Raw genomic sequence first — 24,907 nt, 5'->3', positions numbered from 1 at the left:
ATAATACTAGTCAGGGCCAACCGATTACGAGACACAGCGTAATCGGACATACAGCTACTAAAAGTATTTTCAAAGTTATTTAATTAAGCCCCCATGCACGTGGCGACCGCTGCTTCTGATCGTCCCTTGGAATTCTTCTGATTGTAAAAATAGTAGGCAGTAGTATTATTGTAGTAATTTGTAGTTTAGTAATTGTAGTCTATATTGCATGTGTGGATTTGGTAATTGTCATTCTTATAATGGTATTTTTTTCTCAGAATTTAATTTGTGTTGTCTTGTATACGCGTTTGACGATTTAGTGCAATTATTTCAATTGTTCGATTAATCGTGTTTGAAGGAAACATTTCGTGTGAATGGTATTGTTGGAGATAAAGTGTCATTGTGTGCAATTTTCATATAGTGACGAGTTTTGTATATTTTGTAAATGATTACGTGATCAATGAAAAAGGCAAAAATGATGAATAGTGAGAATGACGAAATTGTTAACATGGCGAACTCGCCAACACAGGAGAACAGTGTGATGAATAATGAAGTGGAAAACAATTTAATAAGTCGGGAAAATAGTCCGGAACCATTTCAAAATTTTTCTCAATCATAAAATTCATAGAATCCGAGATTAACGACAGAAGATTCTGGAATAGTATCGAACAGATATAGCTTTATGGCTATGCAGAAGGAAGTTAGTTTTGCGGGAAATGTTAGGGGCGAAAAGAATTTTGAACCATTTAATATGGAGCAGTTGATGGGTGTAATATTAAATTTGGGATCTGAATTAAAAACAGTGGCAACACGGTTAGACTTACAAATGGGAACAATGGAGCAGTTTCGATCTGAATTTAAAACAGAGATAGGAACAATTAAAACAGAGATGGGAACTTTGGGATCTGAAATTAAAACTGATATGGGAACAATGGAAACACGGTTAGACTCACTGGGGTCACAAATAGGAACAATTAGGACTGCGATGGGAACAATGGAAACACGGTTAGACTCACGAATAGGGACATGTTTCAAAAATATGAAAGATGGATTAAAGAAAGAAATCAGAGAAGAAGTACAACCGATTTTGAATTCTCACAATAATAGAGTAATTGCAGTAGAGATTAGACAAAAGGAACAGGATAGAGAACAGGAAGAAAGAGATCGCGTGATAGTACAGAAATTTTCAGAGTTAAATTTACAACGCGCACGCGATAAGGAAGAAATAATTGAAAGAATCGAGGAATCCGTACCAAATGACAGAGTAAATAACCTAACACAACAGTATGAACAGTTAACTACTAAATGTGTTAATACTGAAACCCGAGTCACGACACTTACGGAAGACGTAAATAAACAGAAAGAACGAATAGGTGATTTGTCGGAAAGAGTTGAGGAGATTTCAGATAAATTGACAAGTCTTAGTTTAAATGGTGACAGAGATTCAGATGATACAGCACCATTGCCATTTGCAGAAACCGAAGAGTACCAGAACATAAATAAGCATGTTGAAAATCAGGGAAAATTTAATGAACGCGTTAAAAGAGAAGTTGAGGCATTACGAAAGCAAGTCAAACAGATCGAAGGCGAAATTGTAGGAAAAGACAGCAAAAGAAATTTGGAATCACGGATAGCAGAGGGGTTTGAAGAAAATAATTTGTTTCATTTACGGGATGCAAGAAGAGAGCGCCAGGCGCGCGAACTTGACAATAATCGTCATTGGGACTAGGACAGACGCGGTAGGTCTTTGTCGCCACGAGGCGAAAACTTTGACTATAAACACTTTTTGATTGTCCGGAAATTTAAGATCTTCCGCAATTCTAAGAATGACATACATCCATGTGCATGGCTAGATCAATTTATGTACGCAATTACGCCAAATTTGCCTCTAAGTCACAAACTTGAAATTATGTGCAGCTATTAATGTCCTCAGGAGATTCACTACTCTAAGTGAATATGTGCCGTAGCGAGCATAGGGCCCCGAGCTGTAGTGGTGCTATTTCCCTTTTGGTTTTCTGCACCGCTGCCTACTCTTTTACTATTCTTTGCATCTGTCAAACCAACTGTTCGACTATCAATGTATCTAGACAATAGATTAACAATAACCGGATATGACGATTTTTACCAAAGGAGATTTCGAAAATTACTGTTTGGACTTACTGTACCTTCAGCAGCATTCATTCCTAGTTTAAACGAAATTTTACCTGTTTATCTTCGTGACAATATTACTTCATATGTTGACGACATTCTTATTGCTAAACATTCTTGGAGTGAGCGCAACAAAATTTTGGATTCATTGTTACGTATTTTTGAAAGAGTTGGCATTACAGTGAACTTAGAAAAATCTGAATTTGGTTGTTCACAGGTGAAATTTCTCGGTCACATTATTTCTACAGAAGGTATTCTTCCTGATCCAGATAAATTAGACGCTATTCGTAACTATGCTGTTCCTACCACAAAACGCGATGTTCGTAGTTTCCTTGGTGTCTGTAATTTTCTTCGACGCTTTGTTAGATTGGACGATTTAGCCACACCTCGTTTATGTGAACTATCTGGAAAGAAATCTAATTGGTGTTGGGATGAGGAAGCTCAGTCAGAATTTGGACAGCTTCGTGATGCTTTAGTTGCTGCTCCACTTCTTTCACATCCGGATTTATCTAAAGATTTTTGTTTGGCGACGGGCTCATCATACAAAGGCCTAGGTGCACACTTATTTCACGAGATAGAAGAAGACGGCGTTGTAGTACAGAAAACTATTGCATTTGGAAGTCGTGTTCTCTCTAAATCAGAAAAGAATTATTCGATTACGGAACTTGAAGCCTTGGCTGTTGTTTGGGCTTTCACAAAATTTCGCACATTTTTATTTGGCAGACATACTAAGGTTTACACCGATCATCGAGCTCTGGAATTTCTTATGTCGACAAAATTAACTCATGGAAGATTGTCACGATGGGCGCTGTACCTACAGGAATTTGACTTTAGTATTGTTTACATACAGGGTTCTTCTAATATTGTTGCTGATGCTTTATCACGTGCACCTATGGGTTTGAAACAAAGTGCTGAAGAGGACTGCAAGGAAAACAATTATTGTTTGATGTATATTCAAGGTGTTGCGTTTGAGAACTTTATTTCGTCTTCGCTCCAGGACATCGCTAAGGAGCAAAATAAGGATCCAATCTGGAAGGACATTAAGGAGAAGTGGAGGAGAAAGGAAAGCGTAGCGATTAGACAGCATTATTTAGTCCGCAATGACATTCTTTTTAAACGAAAATCGGTCGACAACTCCGTTTGGTTAGTTTGTATTCCTGATGAGTGGGTCAATAAATTGATTTGGTATGCGCATTTCAGTTATGCACACTTTGGTCCCAGAAAATGCTTTCATAAATTACGAGAAAATTGCTATTTCAGTAATATGGAAAAACGTATTCGATCTGTTCTGGCCAAATGCAAATTATGTCAAAAGGCTAAGCCGCCAACAGTTTCTTACAGAGCACCGTTGTTTCCTATCATTCCAGTGAAATTAAAGGAGATGGCTGCAGTCGATTTGTTCGGTCCAGTGGTTCGTTCTACTAATGGTTTTGCGTACATTTTCGTAGCAGTGGAGTTGACGTCAAAATATGTATGTTTTACACCTTTACGCAAAGCAACAGCTCGTTCAGTATCTAATGCTTTCATCAAACATTTTCTTAAAGAAGTTGGTCATGTTGATAAGGTTATATCAGATAATGGATCACAGTTTCGTTCTAAAATTTGGCTTCGTACTCTACAGCGTCGTAAAATTAAACCAATTTTCATTTCACTTTTTCACCCTCAATCTAACGCTTCAGAGAGATGGATGAAGGAAATCAATAAATTGTGTCGTCTTTATTGTCATCAGAATCACAGAACGTGGGATCAGCATCATCATATTTTTCAAAACATTCTGAATGAACTCCCTAATGATTCAGCTTCTTTACCGCCTTCACTGATATTAAAAAAACAGAGCACCGACAAATCGCATATCTGAAATCGTTCCTTTTCCGCCTTCACGGAAACTGCGGCATTCTGAAGTTGTCAACCTGGCTCTGCAAAATATTGCATCTGCGGCTGCTAGAAGAGAGAAGTCAGCTAAGCGTCCTGGTCGTTCAAAAATCTTGTCAGTTGGTCAAAAAGTGTTAATTAAGTCTCACCGTTTGTCTCACAAAGGAAAAACCTTGTGTCGCAAATTTTTTCTGCTTTATAACGGTCCATATAGAATTCGTAAAATTATTCATGATAACACTGTCGAAGTAGATGCTCTTAAATCTCGACGCTCTAAAGGAATACATCATATATCTAACGTAAAAATTTTTGTGGAATGATATACTTTTGAAAAATTTTTGTGGAATGACATACTTTAGAGAAACTCACAGCTACATGTAAACACGCAGAGAGTACAAGGATATCGCGCTGTCTTTTGGCGGCGGCACATACTCAAAGCAACAGTCAAGTCTGCGCGCCGCACAAGGCAGTCGTTGACCGCAAACAATTGCTTCCTACGTCACGCGCCTACAGCTGATCGAGCGCTCAGTGCGAATGCACTGACAGCCGTAAACAAATACACAGTTTAATTTCTCCGACTAAATTCAGTATAAAGCTATAGTGACTTGATGAATTATGTTATTAACATTCAGTATTTTTCAGGATACGGTTCTATAAAATATTTAAGAACTTCAGGTAAATTCTGTGTGTCTCCGACGTTAAGAGGACTTGCTATCGAGAAATTTTCAGGAAGAATGTAATTTCCAAGAAGAAACTAATAAACTAAAAAGGGTAACTATTAATTGAGTTCATTTTCAGGTAACATATTTCCACTTAGGTACGTACTTTAGACGTAATTTGCTGCTCGCGATTACGTGATTCATACTTTGTGCTAATTTCATGTTCTATGAATTTACGTGTGAAGCGACGTGCTTGCGTACATTATCTGATTTTGACAATGATTATTAATGAACTGCGTTGTAACTTGTGTATATTATGCATCGCTTGGCTGCACCGCTTTTTCACTGATGTCATATTTTTTAATTATGTGCCTGCTGTGCTTATTTATTTAAATTATAATTGTAACCTGATTAATAGTGCTGACTGTGATTATGTATGTAAGTTATACTTTGTGATTTATCTGCTTGCGCCTTCATGTTTACTTATTAAGATGACATATGAACATTTATTTGCTTATGCTGATATGATGCTAATGACATGTTTACTGCTTTGCGTATGGATTGCATATTTATACATATCTGTTGTTGTCATAACTACTCTTTAATTTGGTGTATAAAATGCTGATATACTGTGTACAAACAGAGAGTTTAGGTCACACTATTGGATTAATTATAGATTGTTCGTTTGGCAGAGGCTCGTTGTAAGAATTGTGCTGCATACACTTGTTGACATTCTGTTCTCTACTGGTATATTTACTCGCTATTGCTTGTTTTGCTTACGATCAGTGCCTTATATTTTTAAGATAAGAAAATGAACTGCTATAATTCGACGAACGACATTAGTACAAGAAACTTCATAGAAGTCACATGAGCTGAGGTTTTATGGAAGCTGTACAACTTTATGCTAATAGGAAGGAAGCTAACGACATGACATACCATTACTAGGTTTAGACCATTAACAATTATTACACTGCATTCTTCGTGAGCAATTGAAATAGGAAGTGACACTTGACACAAAAAATACTCCACATGTTTGCTTCTGCCATAATTCTTGAAGTGGTGTACACACTGTGAAATATTATGCTCATTCACATCCCGTAATCGCACTTAATTACTGAGAGTTATTCGAGCTAAGTCTGTTAGAGGTCATGTATGCATTTCTTTGTTTATAATTCATAATGAGTAGAAGATTTGGCTCAGATGGATTACACAGAGGTTGAGTGTTGACAATATGTCTTCGGATTGTATGGGATGATGAGGTTTGCATTAGGATTTTATCTGTACTTGTTCGAGGAGACTGACTAGAGGAAAGAGTTGTTATGGAAGTGAAATGATATTGGTAATAAGGTTTATATGTATCGACGTATTGAAGAGGTATTATTGAGGTTTTATTGAGATTGTGTGAAATTGATGATTATTGGAGTTTTTGTGGATAAGAGGTAAAGTAAGTGAGGAGCATATATTGGCAATAAGGTTTATATGTATCGACGTATTGAAGAGATATTATTGAGGTATTATTGAGATTGTGTGAAGTTGATGATTATTGGAGTTTTGGTGGATAAGAGGTAAAGTAAGTGAGGAGCATAATTTTTTTTTTTTGTTGGTCTTATGGAACAAGGAGGATGAAGATAGCAGACTAGAACACTAAAGTAGAAGGAACATAGTCTATACACACTTTGTTAAATCACTAAGCAGTATATACTTTTCTTTGAAGAGAGGAAGTATTTGCATATCTTGGCTCACTGACAGTTGTTCATCAACAGTACATTTGATCTGGCTTGGCAAACATTGGTCTTGACATGATGACTATGACGTTGACCTAACTATTATTGACTGTTATACATTGCTGCCACTACTACTTGATACACATGATGAACATCAAATTTTGACAGAATTACATTTACACAGTTAACACTATTCAATTACACAGTAGTACTTAATGTGGATGAAAGATGAGTGAGTGTGTTTTGTGTGTTTTCCTTTCCTAATCCTACCCACCTATCTCCTAAATATCATTTTATTTGTTTGTTGTGGCTTGCACTGACACCCATAAATATTATAGTTTTACGGATATTTGAGTATTTGTAATAGTTAATATGAAAATTATCTGACATCATTTGTGTGTTTGTTATGATTTGTATGTTTAGTATAAAAGCATTTGTATGTGCATTCAAACTATTGTTCATGCCTGAACTGTCTGATTAGTGATAGTAAATATTATGAACTGTTACCTGCACTTTTTCAACATAATGTGTGACACTTAGGAATGATTAACTTCTGCTGATAATTTCTGCTGATGAACAGTGTGATTAGTGATAGTGAATATTATGGACTGTTACTTGTACTTTTTCTACATGATTGGTGCCACTAGGACATGTTTAATTTCTGCTGATGAACAGTGTGATTAGTATGTGTATTCAAACTATTGTTCATGCTTGAACTGTCTGATTAGTGATAGTGAATATTATGGACTGTTACTTGTACTTTTTCTACATGATTGGTGCCACTAGGACATGTTTAATTTCTGTTGATGAACAGTGTGATCAGTGATAGTGAATATTATGGACTGTTACTTGTACTTTTTCTACATGATTGGTGCCACTAGGACATGTTTAATTTCTGCTTATAAAAACTGATGAACAGTGTGATCAGTGATAGTGAATATTATGGACTGCTCTCTGGACCTATTCAGCATTGCTGAGTGCCACTAATGGAACTGATTCTACTGAAATAATGTCACTTGTTGCTGTCTGCACCTGCTCAACATTACTGGGTGCACAGATGAAGCTACTTCTATGGAAATGAAGTCACTTGTTGGTGTCTGCATCTACTCAACATTGCTGGGTGCCACTGATGTATTGCTTCTACTGAACTAATGTGACTTGTTGCTGTGTGTACCTCTTCAACTTTACTGGGTGCCACAGATGGAACTGCTTCTACTGAAATGATGTCACTTGTTGGTTTCGGCACCTGCTCAACATTGCTGGGTGCAACTGATGGACTGCTTCTGCTGAAATGATGTCACTTGTTGGTGTCTGCACCTGCTCAACATTGCTGGGTGCAACTGATGGACTGCTTCTGCTGAAATGATGTCACTTGTTGGAGTTTGCACCTGTTGACCATTGCTGGGCTGGAATTATCAACTATTTGTTTTTTTTTGTTTTGAATAATTAAAAGTATTTTATGTGAACATTTGTATAAACTGATTTTTTGTGTATTGTGTGAACTATTATGTAAAGGCACATGTATGAAAAGAAGTTGTATTGCTTACTGTATTTCATATATTAGGTTATTGAAAGGTCAGTGCAAAGCCAAAATTTTAACTAATTATGTGATATTTAGGTATTAATATTATCTTTTATTTTTGTCTGTATTTTTGTGGACGAATTTGGTGGTATTTTCACCATCAATGCTGGCAAAAATACCATCAAATTCTGGCCTGTGGAGGAGGGGCATATGAAAGGTGGCTACACTGAGCCACTGCGCCAGAGATTGCGCCAAAGAGTATTATTAAGCCGCCTCCACAGTGCTTGTCGAGAGCTCGTAGTAGTCAGTGCCTGTCGAGGACTCGGAGTAGTCTGTGCTGAGATGTTGTAGCAGAGAGTGTTTGTTAAGATGTGCTATTAGGCAGTGCTTGCTGAGATGTGATATTGGAGAGTTCTGGTTGAGATGTGATAGTAGAGAGTCGGTGTGAGATATAATGTAAGGATTAGAGTCATTTTCATCAATATAAATGAGGTAACTAACTCCGTTTCTTTTTATTTCAGTGTCCTAAATAATGCGTCATTACAGGTTCAGTCAATAAAGCATCTAGCGTGTGTTCTTGTATTAGAGTTTAATTCTGCTTTCCTTACGCAATTATAGTATTTGTAATTTTCTTTTATCACGTCAGTATAAATGGTATTTGAAATTTCTTGTCTTGTTGAAGAAGAACCGTGCCAGATGTGTACGTTGAGTCACACACCCACACACAGAACAATTACATTTGTGCTTTGGTTTTGTAGGTTTTATAGTTGCTGGGGACTTAATTAATTAACTGTGTTTACGAAAATTTTCTTTCATTGTTTGTTGTTATTCTATGCAGTCATATTGCGTAATAATACTAGTCAGGGCCAACCGATTACGAGACACAGCGTAATCGGACATACAGCTACTAAAAGTATTTTCAAAGTTATTTAATTAAGCCCCCATGCAGTAGGTTTAATAATGAAAAAAAAAAATTGGCGTGCGGGTAAGCTACTACAAACAGCATAGTGAACGCAATATTGTCGCCAAGATAGACTCAAAGCCCACACCTACTACAGTAGTACAAGTTTATATGCCAACTAGCTCTGCAGATGATGAAGAAATAGATTAAATGTATGATGAGATATAAGAAATCATTCAGGTACTGAAGGGAGACGAAAATTTAATAGTCATGGGTGACTGGAATTCGACAATAGGAAAAGGAAGAGAAAAAAACGTAGAAGGTGAATATGGATTGGGACCAAGAAATGAAAGAGGAAGCCACCTGGCAGAATTTTGCACAGAGCATAAGTTAATCATAGCTAACACTTGGTTCAAGAATCATGAAAGAAGATTGTATACATGGAAGAAGCCTGGAGATACTGGAAGGTCTCAGATAGACTATATAATGGTACGACAGAGATTCAGGAGCCAGGTTTTAAATTGTAAGACATTTCCAGGAGCATATGTGGACTCTGACCACAATCTATTGGTTATGAACTGTAGATTAAAACTGAGGAAACTGCAAAAAGGTGGGAATTTGCGGAGATGGGACCTGGATAAATTGAAAGAACCAGAGGTGGTAGAGAGCTTCAGGGAGAGCATTAAGGAACGATTGACACGAACGGGGGAAAGAAATACAGTAGAAGGAGAATGGGTAGCTTTGAGAGACGAAATAGTGAAGGTAGCAGAGGATCAAATAGGTAAAAAGACGAGGGCTAATAGAAATCCTTAGGTAATAGATGAGATATTGAATTTAATTGATGAAAGGAGAAAACATAAAAATGCAGTAAATGAAGCAGGCAAAAAGTAATACAAACGTCTCAAAAATGAGATCGACAGGAAGTGCAAAATGGCTAAACAGGGATTGCTAGAGGAAAAATGTAAGATTGTAGAGGCACATATACTACGGGTAAGATAGATATTGCCTACAGGAAAATTACAGAGACCTTTGGAGGAAAGAGAACCACTTGCATGAATATCGAGAGCTCAGATGGAAACCCAGTTCTAAGCAAAGAAGGGAAAGCAGAAAGGTGGAACGAGTATATACAGGGCTATACAGGGGCCATGTACTTGAGGACAATATTATGGAAATGGAAGAGGTTGTAGGTGAAGATGAAATGGGAGATATGATACTGCGTGAAGAGTTTGACAGAGCACTGAAAGACCTAAGTCGAAACAAAGCCCCGGGAGTAGACAACATTCCATTAGAACTACTGACAGCCTTGGGAGAGCCAGTCCTAATAAAACTCTAACATCTGGTGAGCAAGATGTATGAGACAGGCGAAATCCCCTCAGACTTCAAGAAGAATATAATAATTCCAATCCCAAAGAAAGCAGGTTCTGACAGATGTGAAAATTACCAAACTATCAGTTTAATAAGTCACAGCTGCAAATTACTAACGCGAATTCTTTACAGACGAATGGAAAAACTGGTAGAAGCCGACCTCCGGGAAGATCTGTTTGGATTCCGTAGAAATGTTGGAACACGTGAGGCAATACTGACCCTACGACTTAACTTAGAAGAAAGATTAAGGAAAGGCAAACCTAGGTTTCTAGCATTTGTAGACTTAGAGAAAGCTTTTGACAATGTTGACTGGAATATTCTCTTTCAAATTCTGAAGGCGGCAGGGGAAAAATACAGGGAGAGAAAGGCTATTTACAATTTGTACAGAAAGCAGATGGCAGTTATAAGAGTCGAGGGACATGAAAGGGAAGCAGTGGTTGGGAAGGGAGTGAGACAGGGTTGTAGCCTCTCCCCGATCCTATTCAATCTGTATATTGAGCAAGCAGTAAAGGAAACAAAAGAAAATTTCGGAGTAGGTATTAAAATCCATGGAGAAGAAATAAAAACTTTGAGGTTCGCTGATGACATTGTAATTCTGTCAGAGACAGCAAAGGACTTGCAAGAGCAGTTGAACGGAATGGACAGTGTCTTAAAAGGAGGGTATAAGATGAACATCAACAAAAGCAAAACGAGGATAATGGAATGTAGTCGAATTAAGTCGGGTGATGCTGAGGGAATTAGATTAGGAAATGAGACACTTAAAGTAGTAAAGGAGTTTTGCTATTAGGGAAGCAAAATAACTGATGATGGTCGAAGTAGAGAGGATATAAAATGTAGACTGGCAATGGCAAGGAAAGCATTTCTGAAGAAGAGAAATTTGTTTACATCGAGTATAGATTTAAGTGTCAGGAAGTTGTTTCTGAAAGTATTTGCATGGAGTGTAGCCATGTATGGAAGTGAAACATGGACGATAAATAGTTTAGACAAGAAGAGAATAGAAGCTTTCGAAATGTGGTGCTACAGAAGAATGCTGAAGATTAGATGGGTAGATCACATAAGTAATGAGGGGGTATTGAATAGAATTGGGGAGAAGAGAAGTTTGTGGCACAACTTGACTAGAAGAACGGATCGGTTGTTAGCACATGTTCTGAGGCATCAAGGGATCACCAATTTAATACTGGAGGGCAGCGTGGAGGGTAAAAATCGTAGAGGGAGACCAAGAGATGAATACACTAAACAGATTCAGAAGGATGTAGGCTGCAGTAGGTACTGGGAGATGAAGAAGCTTGCACAGGATAGAGTAGCATGGAGAGCTGCATCAAACCAGTCTCAGGACTGAAGACCACAACAACAACAAAAAAGGTTTAACATTTATAATCCAAGGAACTTAACAGTAAATGTGTTAATTTCATTAAATCATGGTATAAAATTTCATAGACGTACCTTCAATACTGTGGATTTGGTGCACAAGAATGTGTGTGTTTTTCACAAATGTCGCCACTGAAATGTGCCTAGCACAAATGTCACATGGACTCACTCGATGAACCAGGGCGTGGCCATCCACTACGTATACCGATTGGGAACTGTACGTAAGCTCCTCTCTCCCTCTTGCTGTCCAGTACAAATGATGAAATGTTTTCGACTTGCTGTGTTAGAGGCAGCCATCCCAGACTATTAGCGTACATAAAATCCAGCAACCAAGAGGCGACTTGTTCTTCACTCCAACTGGTATTATTTCTACTTACAATTAAGGAATCTGCAAATAGACGTCACCCCTTCATAAGCACATTTAACAGGACGTGTCGGAATAAATTCATTCGCTGCCCGCGAGCAGTGATATGCTGAATACTGATAAGCGTCCTCAGAAAATTTAACCTGATGACAAATCTTAAATCAAACGAAACAAAAGATATTGCTGCATGTCTAATAATGACAGCGTAGAATACTCAAGCTGAATAAATATTATTACTTGTGCCTGCGACATTTATGGCACTGTGAGCCGTTATCTTCACTCTCAAGCCTCACTTAGCAACTGAGGAAGTGAATTTGTGTTCAGGTATGACGTCAGAGGGCGAATGAGATGCAGAATTAGTTTCATATTTTAACATATCTTTAACGTATGTATTCAGATGTGATAGACAATTATCGCAGCGCTCGTCAATAGGAAAAGTCAAATACTTTGTTCAGATTCTTTTTAGTGACAGTTTCCTTTAACGACTTTAATGTCGTTAACTCAGATAAAAGCACTTCAAGCATCTTCGACACGTCAACAATTTGAGCCGAGCGAAGAGTTCCGCACTGGCTACGGTAGTCCAGTTTCGGACAGGGTTGAGTATCGTGAACGGTTAGACCGACTATACGGCGTGGAGTAGGCGGTAGCCTGCCTATTTAACGCCTTATTTGCGCGCCACCTATGTATTCAGCTTGATGCACCGCCTCTCTGCGATCAATGCAGTATGGAGTGATCTATGACAAGAATTCTATGTGTATCCTGATTGCTGCACACTGAAACTACGTTACACGTGACACTATAATCGGATATTTGTGGCTTTGTCTGTAACATGATTCGTATGTCACCGGAGTATTACTGAAATTTGACCTCTCATTTAACAGCGATAAGGGCCTTAGCCCACGCGCTAGTAAATTTCTTTCAGCCTCACATCTAAAAACTCTAAGCCATGACCTCACGTAAACTGATTCTGCACAAGGACAACCTTTGAAGGCCTTACGTTGCCGGAAAATTTCGGAAACGTGAAACTGAAATGAAATCCAGACCATTAGCTGCTTACAGGAGTTGATAAATATCAACGGAGACAGTTGAAAATGTGTAGCACAACCGGGATTCGAAACCGGGATCTCCTGTTTGCATGGCAAACGCTCTATCCTACTTTTTTTTTTGATCTCATTTTGTTCGTTTTCGTTTATTTTTATTTGTTCGAGGCGGACGTCCGATAACGCTTGTTCAAGTTCATCGTTGAGCGAATAACTCAGTTTTTTTATTGCACAGACCGTTTAACCCTAGCCTACTCAGCGACTGACGACACAGAGGATAGCGCAACTGCAGAGACTTAACTCTGACACGCTCCCCGTGAGACCCACACTTCCAATTTACTGCCCACACACTACACTTAAAGTGCCCGTGTCCACTATAGCCGTTACTCGCGGCAGTCAATCTACCGATTCCAGTAAGAGTCTGAGCAATGCGAGTGCATCCGCATTGAAGAAGATCATTGGCCGGTAAGCCTTATTTACATGAAGATGGTATCTGTTCTTTCAGACATGTCCGAAAGAACAGATACCATCTTCATATAAATCTTGGAAACTGCGTGTTTTGCTTTGATGTGACAAATCACAAATAGGACACTTCCAATGCTCTGTATTCACAGTGAAAATGTGATATGTTGTCTGTCGTACAGAGGAGGGAATACACGGGACGTGAGTGCATTGCACTGAACGTTGGCCCTTGTTTCCATCCGACTGGAAAGCTTAATTTGTTTCAGACAATTAGCACCATATGCCATACTGGTTCTGCAGTAGTACTCGAAGTCAGTTTTATGTATTCTATGTTATCTACTTAAAAAATAAACCCCAATTAGTCAACTTATTTGTTCTCCTTCAACATACGATTCATGACGCGCAGGTTTCTTCAAAGCTCTTACTAATACTCACAATGTCTTAATATACCTAACTAATGTACAATATTAACAGTGAGTCGAATCAGCTATTTGCTATCTTTTCACTAAAACTGGTCGTTTATGATATACTTGTATACCAGTTACAATTTTTGCAAGGATTCTTTCGCTGGAACAGCCACTGCTCTCATTGGTACTAATAATATATGGATATACCGGGTGTTTCACAATTCAAGTTGCACACTTCTAGAGGTTGTAGAAGGGGCGTAGTAAATCAAGTTTTACGTAGGCACCCAAGACCAGAAACGTCATTCAAAAAATGTTTGTGAAACCTTATGGGACTTAACTGTTAAGGCCATCACTCCCTAAGCTTACACACTACTTAACCTAAATTATCCTAAGGACAAACACACACACCCATGCCCGAGGGAGGTCTCGATCCTCCGCCGGGACCAGCCGCACAGTCCATGACTGCAGCGCCCTAGACCGCTCGGCTAATCCCGCGCGGCAAATGTCATTCAACCACGCTACAGAGCGTCAAAGTTACAGGCTTCGGCGCCTGCAAATGCAATATACACACATACAAAAAATTTCGCATCATCCCAGTTCCCAGACCTCCTGAAGAGAGACATTGACTGTGGATGTTGCATCACAGACACAGTACCTCTGACTGTTAAGAGATGTCACTAAACACGCCCAGAGATGTAAACAACCCTGCATGAGCAACGCCTACTAGGCGGAGGAGGTCCAACAGTCGATCAGTTCCAGTCATTCCACCAGGAAGGAGGTACACGGCTCGTGTTGTCTGTAGTTCTACAATGCTTAGACGGTAAATATCGCAGTTCGATCACGTCCGCATTGTTACTTTCTGCCATGAAGCGCTCTCAACAAGGGAAGTGTTCAGGCGTCTCGTAGTGCACCAAAGCGATGTTGTTCGGACATGGAGGAGATACAAAGAGGCAGGAACTGTCGATGACATGCCTCGCTCAGGCAGTCCAAGGGCTACTACTGCAGTGGATGACCGCTACCTTCGGATTATGGCTCAGAAGAACCCTGGCAGCAACGCCACCATGTAGAATAAAGCTTTTCGCGCAGCCACAGGAGGTCGTGTTACGACTCAAGCTGTGTGCAATAGACTGCAAGATACGCAACTTCACTCCCGGTGTCCATGGCGAGGTCCATCTTTGCAACCACGACACCATGCACCTCGGTACAGATGGGCCCAGCAACATGCCGAATGGATCACTCAGGATTTGCATCACGTGCTCTTCACTGATGAGTGTCGCATATGCCTTCAACCGGACAATCATCGGAGACGCGTTTGGAGGCAACCCGGATAGGCTAAACGCCTTAGACACGTTGTCCAGCGAGTGCAGCGAGGTGGAAGTTCCATGCTGTTTTGGGGTGGCATTATGTGGGGCCGATGGACGCTGCTGGTGGTCATGGAAGGCGCCGTAACGGCCGTACGATACGTGAATGCCATCCTCCGACCGATAGTGCAACTTTATCGGCAGCATATTCGCGAGGCATTCGTCTTCATGGACGACAATTCGCGCCCCTATCGTGCACATGTTGTGAATGACTTCCTTCAGGATAACGACATCGCTCGACTAGAATGGCCAGCATGTTCTCCAGACATGAACCCTATCGAGCATGCCTGGGATAGGTTGAAAAAGGCTGTATATGGACAACCAATCACTCTGAAGGATCTACGCCGAATCGGCGTAGAGGAGTGGGACAATCTGGACCAACAGTGCCTTGATGAACTTGTGGACAGTATGCCACGACGAATACAGGCATGCATCATGCTAAGAGGACGTGCTACTGGGTATGAGAGGTACCGGTGTGCACAGCAATCTAGACCACCACCTCTGAAGGTCTCGCTGTATGGTGGTACAACATGCAATGTGTGGTTTTCATGAGCAATAAAAAGCACGGAAATGATGTTTATGTTGATCTCTATTCCAATTTTCTGTACAACTTCTGGAATTCTCGGAACCGAGGTGATGCATAACTTTTTTTGATGTGTGTATATACACGGAGATTCCGTAATGGAAGTTACGGATTTTCAAGGATGATCGAAATGGATAAATGTATCAATCTGAGGTCCCGTGTTCGGAAACCAACGAGTGGAAAGTTACAGCGATAATCATTCTGATACCTGTGACAGTGGAATACATATAATGGTACTGTTGTTGCTAAAAATGTAGAGTATGCAACTTTCAGAGGTGATAGTATGGACCACAACAATAAGTAATGTAAAGTAGACAAGCGATCTAAACTGCATATCTGTGGAGCTATGAGCTCTTGTTCACATTCGCTAGTGTGAAACACCTCTATTGAACAAGTGCTCATAAATGGAATGGGTTACCAGATTTTTTTCAACATCCCTACTAGCTCTTACCGTTATGGGTTTGGACTTGTCTGTTTAGAGTGTTCAAACCAGTTGGAGAACCATTGAAGATGTAGTGTTAAATTTTTGTTAAAATATTATGCCTTGGTTACACTGAAGCCAACTGTTTAACATTACTACTGGAAAAGGAAAAACCGTTTCGTTTATGTAGACTTCAGGACTCTGAGGATGACAATTAAGTATGGTTTCTGTCAAATATTGGAACCTCAGGAGTCGTGGACTGAGCGAGATTGGCCACTAGGATTCAAATTATCAGCAAGCAATCCTGTTTTGTTTACCAAATTCATTTAAGAAACTAGTTCCTACAGTAACGTCAGGGTCGATTCTTTTGCCATCCTTGTTTGAATAATCTAGTGTTTTGTCCCTAATGGTCTCGATATCGACGATTTATTGTATTCTAACTTTCCTTTTTTCGAAGTTTAGTCTGTGATCAGTGCCAGTTCTCATTTCGATTCGAGCATAGGTAAGGAAATGTTTCAGCAGTGTGATTTGCTAGATTCCGTAATACGACGATACATTAGCGTGATAGAAACTTTCGGTAGCGTATTCTAATACAGCTATCTAAAGTGGATGTTCTCGGCTATAGACTTGCTTTCTAAGAAGAAAAGATTTTCTAAGAGTATCAGGAAAGGTAGATAGGGAATAACTACACACAGAAATCATTTGCTCACATGATGAAGCGAGAAAAACAGAGATTACTGTTGAAGAAACTGTTGACACAAACACAACAGGTATAGTGAAGCAGCCAAGGAGGCAGTAGAGCACCCCGTAAGCTGTGAAACTGGCCTTGGCGAAGAGCAACAGTAACTGAAATTACATGTGTATATGTGTATGCATTTGTATGGAGTGTGGCCATGTATGGAAGTGAAACATGGACGGTAAATAGTTTAGACAAGAAGAGAATAGGAGCTTTCGAAATGTGGTGCTACAGAAGAATGCTGAAGATTAGATGGGTAGACCACATAACTAATGAGGAGGTATTGAATAGGATTGAGGAGAAGAGAAGTTTGTGGCACAACTTGACTAGAAGAAGGGATCGGTTGGTAGGGCATGTTCTGAGGCATCAAGGGATCACCAATTTAGTATTGGAGGGCAGCGTGGAGGGTAAAAATCGTAGAGGGAGACCAAGAGATGAATACACTAAGCAGATTCAAAAGGATGTAGGTTGCAGTAGGTACCGGGAGATGAAGAGGCTTGCACAGGATAGAGTAGCTTGGAGAGCTGCATCAAACCTGTCTCAGGACTGAAGACCACAACAACAAAAACATGTGTACGTATGTGGGACATAAATGAGAATATAAGGTTTAGATTGTCTTAGTACATAATTAAGATGAAAATGATTGTTTTTGCATATAATTAAGACAAAAATTATTTGAATTTTATCTTAGGTACATTCTCTGTATTGTATCCCACTTTCCCCTTGAATTGTCCACACCAGTGAACAAAATGAACGAATGATGAAGAAATATTATTACAAAAAGATATGATATGACACTCATTTAAAGTGATGCTTTTGAATAAATCTGCACTAGTGGTAATGTGATGAGAGTGATCCCAGCAATGCAGTTCTGCAAACGAAAACAGACATTGGCCTTTATGACGTCCATACTCAATATTCACATTAATAAGAAGACATCTCAACGCCCAAAGACACTGACACGGGAAATTCGCCGATGGAAGGACACAGCGAATTCAGCGTTCATTTGTTCTCTGTCATGACGCCATTTAATATCAACCCATTAATGACGCATTTACATCTGAAACTACAGTAGCATGGAACATGATGGTGTGGGCAAACATTCGGAACAGTCCTTTTATAATTCTAAGAAAGAGGAGCACGCAGAATACCTATGTTTCTCTACCATACGATTGCGGCTGACATAAATGCAAAACATCGTCCGTTTGATACGGTAAATTAAGTGGTCAATACCGACTGTTATTGAGCACTGCCATAGAAGATTTTGATGTTTTTGTTATTAACACGACCATGTTGTTTTCGTGGTTTTGAGAGTGATGTTCGAGTGTCAATGTAATATTAGCAAAGAGAACGACTGTCCTAGTTGTTAGTAGACAAAATATACAGCAGAATACTACCAGCACTGACTGTAACGGGATTACGTTCAACAATTTATTTTCATCCACATTTCATGATTCTTCGTCACTGGGTATAAAAAGTTGAATGAGCGATACTTCATCTAGGCAGTAGAAAATTTGTGACAATGTTGTCATATATCGCTAAGCGCTTTTGTTACATTCTTTACCACTGCTTCGTGCTTTTTATTTCGTACGTAGTAGACCTGTGTGCTTCGGTGGAAAGCTATGTGTTTTTTGCGCTGAGACGGTGCTCTACCGGTGTGGTCTCAGGGTCCTGATGTCGGCAGAAGGCAGTAGGCGCATCTCATTAGAAGAGGCGCACCTCCCCAGGGAGATGGGCAGTATTTGCGGACGTGAGGCTCCTGTCTCTTCTGTGTTATTGTGGACAGAGCCTAGCTGTGAAGCTAGCTGTGGCCTAGCTGTGGGCAGCCGTCGCCCTGCCGTCACAACCGTCCCTGGAGAAAGATGAAGTTTGACATCTCTACCTTTTCTGCGTGACCGTCAAAGGCTGAGACGCTGCAGCAAAAAATGGTTCAAATGGCTCTGAGCACTATGGGACTAAACTGCTGAGGTCATTAGTCCCCTAGAACTTAGAACTAGTTAAACCTAACTAACCTAAGGACATCACAAACATCCATGCCCGAGGCAGGATTCGAACATGCGACCGTAGCGGTCTCGCGGTTCCAGACTGCAGCGCCTTTAACCGCACGGCCACTTCGGCCGGCTGACGCTGCAGCACCACCTGTCCAGTGTCAGACCGACGGTTGCTTTCGCTCCAGACTTTTGATTCTCCAAGCAAATTGAGTCGCCCTGGCTCTATGCTTGGCCTGAAGTGTCCCATGAATCAAGGAAACACTGCTCTAGGCTGGTACAATTTCGTGTTTGTTAATGTGTGTTTCATATGGCAAGCGTAGGAAGTCTCTGTTTCACTCCCCAGTGTTTTCGTGAAATAAGTGATGTTCTCATCCATCACAGTGGCAACAGCATTGATTCGGCGTCTCCGTGTAGCTTCTGTAGGTGGAGAGTGGAAGGCTGTGAAGTGAGATTCTGCACATTCATCTGCAGGCCCTAACTGAGAGGGAGTCACATCTGGCTGCTGCCTGGTTGTGAGTGATGATTCACAGAAATGTGAATGTCACAAATTCCGGCAGCACGATCTACATTCTGAGTAACTCGTTGCCTGCTTACTTTTCACGCATCCTGGGTTGTTCGATTAGGTTATAACTTGTGGCGGGTTGTTGGATCGTTAAATTTAATTTTGCGAGCAGATTATCAGATCTTGTTGCGCTTTGTCCACATGGTCTTCCACCCTACTGGTACCTCCCCACAGTCTTATAGTCATATTGTAATTTGATTTTTAGTTTTAAGGAACTTTGCTCTGTGTTAATTTTAGAGTGATTTATGTCAGTTATTAGATTAAATAAATAACTGTAAATCACTGTCTTGACTGAGAGTCCCTCGCTCTCCTACGATTTTTCCATGGTTAGGTGGTGGTCCACAAGTACCAACTGTACTCCGTTGTAGACACATTTTGTTGTTCTCACTGCGGCAGTGTTTTCGCTATGCGCAGTGGCAAACTCAGCGACCAGTCACTTTGAGGATTCAGAGAAAAGGGCGGCCATTGCACTCGCTCGTCTTGTATGACCAGTGATTTGTTTTATAGGGAGAGTTATACTTACGCTACTCGAGTCAGACTTGGGACACGCCAGCCGAGGTGGCCGAGCGGTTCTAGGCTCTACAGTCTGGAACCGCGTCACCGCTACGGTCGAAGGTTCGAATCCTGCCTCGGGCATGGATGTGTGTGATGTCCTTAGGTTAGTTAGGTTTAAGTAGTTCTAATTTCTAGGGGACCGATGACCTCAGAAGTTAAGTCCCATAGTGCTCAAAGCCATTTGAACCATTTGAACCATTTGGGACATGTCAGTCACAACTTCCCAAGTATTAAAAGTCAGTGATGCTTCCACTAACCTTAGCGTTTCATGTCGTACAAAGAATAGCCGCTGCCAGGAAATGCATATTATATGGGCCAGATACACATTGGATGAATAGGCCGATACTGTCATAACCTCGTCTCCCCTAAGAACAGCCAGGCGACAGTACCGCAGACTTCTAGGGGGTTAAGGAAAGTGGTACGTTGCTGAACTTTTATCAGCACGTTGAACTGTGGTGTATGGTAAAGGAAGTACGTTTCGCGCTAACTAAACTAGTGGAAGAGATTTATGAGAGAGAATGAAGGTCAGTGCTTGGGGTGCTCACGACTGATTCTATTTGCTTTATATAGAAGAGACGTAACTGTGAGATGCAGATGAAGGATTTTGTCTGTCATGCATTGGCTCCAAATGATGACAAGGAAATGGATGACAGCAAGTTTAGATAAGAAAGGAGGTAGATAGCTGGACAGTAATTTAGAAGTGATGCTACGATCATTTATTGCCTAGAAGAGCTAATAAAGGCAACAAACCAATTAAAAATTGGGAAGGCGTTTATAACTGATCGGACTCATAATACCATAAAAGGAGCGGGGTCAAAGGTTATTCAGTGTTTAAGAAACCTCATCAGCGATAGTCTAGCATTACATAAATGACTAGAGATTACAAAGACAGCACTTGCAGTCATTATCAAGAAAAATACACAAAAATTCCTGCTGGGTCGAAGACATATCGAACCATCTCTCTGACAGATACTCTGGCGTGGTTCCAGGAGCGCCTCTTGTGCAATCGTTTAGAGGCACGAAGGGAGCTCCTGGGACTAAGCCAGAGATAATTTGGATTCAAGAATGGAAGATATATCGACGCTGTCATCAATAAGGGTTTCCATATAAAAGGCTGCACTCCAAGGAAATACGTTGTCGATATAATGACTGATACAGAAATAGCGGTTGAGAGCCTGTTCGGTCCTGATATGTTCACATGATTATAAAGAACTCCACTCTCAATATTCTCCAGTTCCGTTAGTTACTGCAGTAGTTAGGTCATCATGTGACAATCTATATAATTTGACCGCTACTGAATATGACGTCGACACTGAAAGCCATGAATAATATCACCGAAATAAAATAATTGGTTCCATCCAGGTGTCGAAAGTCAAGCAGAAATTAACTTCACTACCAACGAATAATAAACTGTAGTATACAACTATCGTTTTACTACATATACACTATGTCGTCAAAAGTTCCCGGACACCTCTAAAAACATACGTTTTTCATATTAGGTGCATTGCGCTGCCACCTACTGCCAGTTACTCCATATCAGCGACCTCAGCAGTCATTAGACATCGTGAGAGAGCAAAATGGGGCGCTCCGCGGATTTCACTGACTTCCAACTTGTTCAGGTGATTGTATGTCACTTGTATCATGCGTCTGTACGCCAGATTTCTACAATCCTAAACAGCCCTAGACCCATTGTTTCCGATGTGATAGTGAAGTGGAAACGTAAAGGGTCACGTACAGCACAAAAGCGTACAGGCCGACCTCGTCTGTTGACTGACAGAGACCGCCGACAGTTGAAAAGGGCCGTAATGTGTAATAGGCAAACATCTACCCAGACCATCACACAGGAATTCCAAACTGCATCAGCATACACTGCAAGTACAACGACAGTTAGCCGGGAGGGGAGAAAACTTGGATCTCATGGTCGAGCGGCTTCTCATAAGCCACACATCACACCGGTAAATGCCAAACGACGCCTCGCTTGGTGTAAGGAGCGTAATCATTGGACGATTGAACAATGGAAAAACGTTGTGTGGAGTGACGAATCACGGTACACAATGTGGCGATCCGGTGGGAGGGTGTGGGTATGGCGAATGGCAGGTGAACGTAATCAGCCAGCGTGTGTGGTGCCAACAGTAAAATTCGGAGGCGATGGTGTTATGGCGTGGTCGTGTTCTTCATGGAGAGGACTTCAAGCCCTTGTTGTTTTGCGTGGCAATTTCACAGCACAGGCCTACATGTTTGTTTTAAGCACCTTCTTGCTTCCCACTGTTGAAGAGCAATTCAGGGATGGTGATTGCATCTTTCAACAAGATCGAGCACCTATTCATATTGAACGGCCTGTGGCGGAGTGGTTACACACAATAAAATCCCTGTAATGGACTCTCCTGCACAGAGTCCTCACCTGAATTCTACAGAATATCTGTGAGATGTTTTGGAACGCCAGGCCTCACCGACCGACATCGATACCTCTCCTCAGTGCAGCACTCCGTGAAAAATCGGCTGCCATTACCCAAGAACCCATCCAACACCTGATTGAACGTATGCCTGCGGGAGTGAAAGATGTCATCAAGTCTAAGGGTGGGCCAACACCATACTGAATTCCAGCATTACAGATGGAGGACGCGACGAACTTGTAAGTCTTTTCAGCCAGGTGTCCGGATACTTTTGACCACATAGTATATAAAATCAAATGACTTACAGACAGCTTCTCTCACTCGCAACTATGTTTCAGAACCATTTTTAACGTGATTTATTTTATGTTATTCTGTTATATGATGTTAGGAAGAGATGTTAGATATTCTGACTCGAGTTCGTTCACAGCCATCCGATGTAAACTGTACATCTAATTTGCTTGAGGATTTCATACATTTCGACTTGGTGAATTCATTATCTTACACCTTTTCTTGACTGATCAATTCTATCATTAATATTTTGTCTATTTTGTCTTCATATTTGAATCTTTAAGCTTGGTTTTATGGGAAACGCGTTTCATAGACTTTACGTCTCACATTTCTTAGGGGCTACATTGAACATGTGTATCGCGCTTGCATTTATTTTTCGTAAGAAATTTCAGCAATCCATATTAGTCGATGCCGATTTAGTTCTCCGAGATATCTGGCGTCGAAGATGGCGTAATTGCTAATCATCGCAATCACTGCACAAGCTCTTGGCTTTCAGGTTATTAGAAAACAGACGACAAAAACATCTATCCTAGCACAAGTCGGGCAATAAGCCGCGATTTATTATACCCTGAGCCTTTGTAATGTGATATTTGTAGTTTATGCTCGAGTTAAATATTCATTTGAGTTACTTCCGAATTACTTTCCACAGCTCATACTGTTTTGCGTAACTTTTGCTATCACCTTTTGCTATTCTAATGCCACGTACCGTTATTAATGGGTCCTATTCACTGTCTGCGGGTATATTTCAGGGCATAAACGTGCTCGTAACTTTAAATGAGCACTCGAGTATAATTTTGAAAGGAGTGAAAACTTACAAAGTGTAGAAAGTAGCTCTATTGTTAGTATGTACTTGTTGCTTTTAATTACTTAACTGTTAAAATACGTAACTGTGTGGAATAGCACCTAAAATTAGATTCATGGCACGTTTAAAGGAATTATTTTCTTACTTCCTGGAATTTCTTGGTTCTAAAAGTTCTCTTAAAAAGAAATTTGTATATTTTATTTCTTTCTCACTATATTCCAGGTCTACATAAAAATATAAACAACACAATTACAGGAACTTTACGTAAACTCGTTGACTCTGCTGTGAGCTCAAATTCGACATGTTATTTTTCCAAAATTTATGCTTCACTCGTAATATCATTAGCTTCAGGTTTTCGTTACTTTCAGACCCTAAGATAATTATACAAATGGGCCTACCACTTTCTCTGTCAAGATTATCTCATAAACATCTCTGCATCATTGTAAATAGATTTTCAGTGCCGACCATCATGTCTGAAATGATGAGAACGTTTTATAAAAGTCTTAGACTGCTAATAGTTTTTATAAAACGATTTTGTTTGTGCCGAACAAACGTCTTCATTATGATGTGGTGATACCTGTGCTACTTAATGTCACGGAAGTGAAATTTAGATAATGCGTACCTCCGACTGAGTAAAAATTAGACAACGCTATTCGATTGAATACAGCACAAAATGTGCCACCCATTACTCTTCAGACTGTTTTCGGAAAGACAGCGGGTTTAATGTCAGTACTAGTGAGTAGTTTTCTATACATTTGGAAGGCGAGGAGAAAGCTGGATGCCATCGTGAGTAAGGCTTAGGCTGACACGTATTCGTTACTTTGAACATCCGGTTTCCTTACAAGATGCTAAACAAGATGGCATTACGTTAATTAACAATCTGTCAGGAGATTGTAGGTAACCTTCTGAGGCAATAGATCTCGTGGCACTTGCTTAACCTGTTCCCAGATACCGTTGCAGTTCATCTCTAGTTTCCGGGTGTCATTCACTTCCAATTAAGCTCGCCTGAAAAGCGTTTACATAATATGTTACATGTTAACAGGTTTTGCTTCATTGTAATGCGTACTTATCAACCTAAAGACTGCTGAAAAGAGGGTATTTTCTCACAAGAAGGTAATATTTCATTTAAATAACAATTTCGAAAGTATTTTGTTACTAACCATAAATGTATAACCAGAAGATTGAAGCGAGTCTGTCCATCTTCTCACGCTCTCAGTATTATTCTTTCATTTGTTATATCTGAGTTGGGACAACCAAGATGCAAGTGCAAACAAGATGTCGCCGACCTCCTTTCAGAAAACTAATTTCAAGCTTGTTTTTATAGACAATCTGATGACAACCCCAAAATTTGTAAAAGATACAAAATAATTTCACAACCAAGGCTGTTTTAATTCTGAACTAATT

The sequence above is a fragment of the Schistocerca americana genome, chromosome 1 (genome assembly GCF_021461395.2).
Source record: "Schistocerca americana isolate TAMUIC-IGC-003095 chromosome 1, iqSchAmer2.1, whole genome shotgun sequence".
Taxonomy (NCBI): Eukaryota; Metazoa; Arthropoda; class Insecta; order Orthoptera; family Acrididae; genus Schistocerca; species Schistocerca americana.
The sequence above is the reverse complement of the archived record's forward strand: the minus strand, read 5'-3'. Positions refer to the sequence as shown.